This window comes from Nannospalax galili, unplaced genomic scaffold (assembly GCF_000622305.1).
Source record: "Nannospalax galili isolate Female #2095 unplaced genomic scaffold, S.galili_v1.0 scaffold353, whole genome shotgun sequence".
Taxonomy (NCBI): Eukaryota; Metazoa; Chordata; class Mammalia; order Rodentia; family Spalacidae; genus Nannospalax; species Nannospalax galili.
The window spans coordinates 205,598-208,311 of NW_008331861.1; the positions used below are offsets into that span (position 1 = coordinate 205,598).

At 44.1% G+C, this 2,714-nt stretch overlaps 1 non-coding gene across 1 annotated transcript; it reads right to left on the reverse strand.

Moving 5' to 3' along the window:
* Nucleotides 1–458: 458 nt before the first annotated feature.
* Trnak-cuu lies at nt 459–530 on the reverse strand. Its single transcript has one exon. It is a non-coding gene; the product is annotated as a tRNA-Lys (tRNA).
* Nucleotides 531–2,714: the final 2,184 nt, after the last annotated feature.

A 2,714-nucleotide genomic window follows, 5' to 3' on the forward strand; every position in this document is an offset into this window, starting at 1 on the left:
TTCCTGGCTTACCTGGAAAGTGCCACCAAGCACGGATGCCTGACCTTATTTGGAACATGACCTTTGGCATAGTTACCTGGAGTAAAAACTACCCCCAGGTTTTTTCTATATGATAATCAGGCATTGCCTGATAGTCTGGAAGATAGGAGCCCACTGCCACATGTAAATAAAGCATACTATGAGCACCTATCAGCTGAGGCTTTGGCTACTGCCTCCACACTATAATTTCTCTAGTTCTCCCACTGAATAAACGGAGCTGTTTCACTGAGTCTGGAGCTGTATCACTGCACCTAGAGCTGTTTCTGTTTCACTGTGCCATGGAACCAGCCTCCCTGGAAGGGCTTTCTTCCATCAGTGCTCACTGGCCGTCCTGACTCCATTCGTCGCTTCTGCTCCCCCTGCCCTCATGGACCAGTGGCCAACGACCTGCGAAGAGAGGGAGAGACCCCTGCAGCTGGTGCCCAACATGGGGCTCGAACCCACGACCCTGAGATTAAGAGTCTCATGCTCTACCAACTGAGCTAGCCATCATTGGTCATATATGACTCCCCTAATGACCCACCTATGATATATTTTCAACCTCTATCTGATAAATCTCCACAATTTAAAGAGCATTTTGCCATCTATATGGCTCTTGATAAGATTGATAAACCCTTCAACCTTTATTCTCATAGCATTTATGCTGTTAATTTGCTCCCATGGCTAGGTCGTTCCTTTGTCAAAATAGATGGCAACCCCATCTCACCCCTGCTAATTAAAATTTCTACACTGTTACAAAAACGGGTGGCTCCATTATTTGTCCAGCATATCAGGTCTCACTCCTCTCTCCCAGGTCCTCTTACTGAAGGAAATGCCATAGCAGATGAGGTAGCCACTGCTGGAACAGTCTCTGTCAGCGTAACAGATGCCCAAAATCTCCACCGTGCCACCCATGTTAATTTAAAAGAGCTCCATCTCAGATTCTCCCACATTCCCCTCAGACAACTTAAACACATAGTTAAAACCTGCTCTTCCTGTGCATCAATGATACATACCCCTGCTATACAACAGATGGTCACCAATCCTCAGGGGCTAAAATATAATGCCCTCTGGCAAGTTGATGTAACTCATGTCCCCCAATTCAGCAAAAAAAAAAATATGTATTTGTAACTGTAGACACTTACTCCCACTTCCTTTGGGCTACTGCCCAAACTGGTGAAAATTCAAAAAATCTAATAAATCACATGCTCTCATCCTTTGCCATCATGGGCCTCCCTGCACAACTAAAGACAGATAATGGCCCAGCATTTACCAGCTCCCCGTTTAAAAAATTTTGTGAAGCCTGGAAAATCACCCATCACCCTGGCATCCCATACAACCCAAAAGGACAAGCCATTGTGGAAAGGTCACATAAAACCTTAAAAGGCCAACTAAAAAGACAGGCTCAAACAACATATTCTCCCAATATTCAATTAATATTAGCCTTGTTTACCCTTAATGTACTTAATGTATATAGAGGGACAGATGCTCCCCCCATCACCCGACACTGGGCTCAGACACACCCAGTACCACCCATCATGGTTAGATGGAGGGACCCCTTTGATGGACTCTGGAAAGGAACAGATCCATTGTTGACCACAGGGAGAAGATTTGCTTATGTTTGGAAACGACACCCAAAGCCACACTGGATCACGTGGAAAGAGATCCATGACCTAGTGGAGACTGCTCGCCGCAGATGCCCCCCCAGAGCTTCTTTTTCTGTCATCCTCATGGCTGTCTTTACCCTGCTTAACAGCAACGGTTCAGCCAGCCCCCACTCTCCTAAACACTATGTTCTGGAGATTTCATGTCAGAAAAATATTTCAAGGAAAAAAATCAGATAATTGAAACTGCAGACTGCCCCCTAGTGGGCTGTCAAAAACCCATAGAAATCATAATATACGCAAATGCTAGCAGATATGGAACTAACGAATATGTTTGCTTCCCTTTTCAACAAAGAGATCCATCGTGCCTCAAGGAAGTTGATACCTATGGGGGCTGCTGCTATTTCAATCCCTGTAGGTTGGAACAAGGATACAGTGGGGGATATCAGGGCATAACAGGACAGAGAAGACCCATCTACCTAAAGGATAAGTATCTCTATGGGAACCATGACTATTCCCTAATATATATTGCAGATCCATGGGACGATCGCTGGCGTATTGGAGTAATAGGAAAGTTCTATTCAGGTGCATTCGCTAGGTACCCTACAGCTGACTTTCATATCTCTCGACAGCTTGTACCTGCAGCTAAGTCTGTGCTAACTCATCATAATATTATTCTACAGGAAAAACAAACAGAGGACCACATAAGATAAACTATGTACTGGAGCAAATACATTCAATATGTTGCTAACTTTCTTCCCTTCACCACCCTCCCCAGTGCCTCTAACTGCTTCTTTTGTGCATCCAACAACAGACCTTTACTGACAGCAGTACCAGTTAATACCACCCTTCTTTACCCAGAAACAAAAAAAGATTTCACTGACTCTCATCTGATGGATATTCCCTTATTCAAACAACTGGCTAATTATTTAATTTGCATTTTCAGCGAGTAAGCCTACTCATTACAAATGCCTCACTAACTACTCTCTCCAGTACAGCATGCATCGCCCCTCCTCTTTTCCATAGTACAAGGAGAAGCCCAAAACTGTGTTAATTTCTTTGTCCACCTTTTGTGTACCAGTAATGATTACA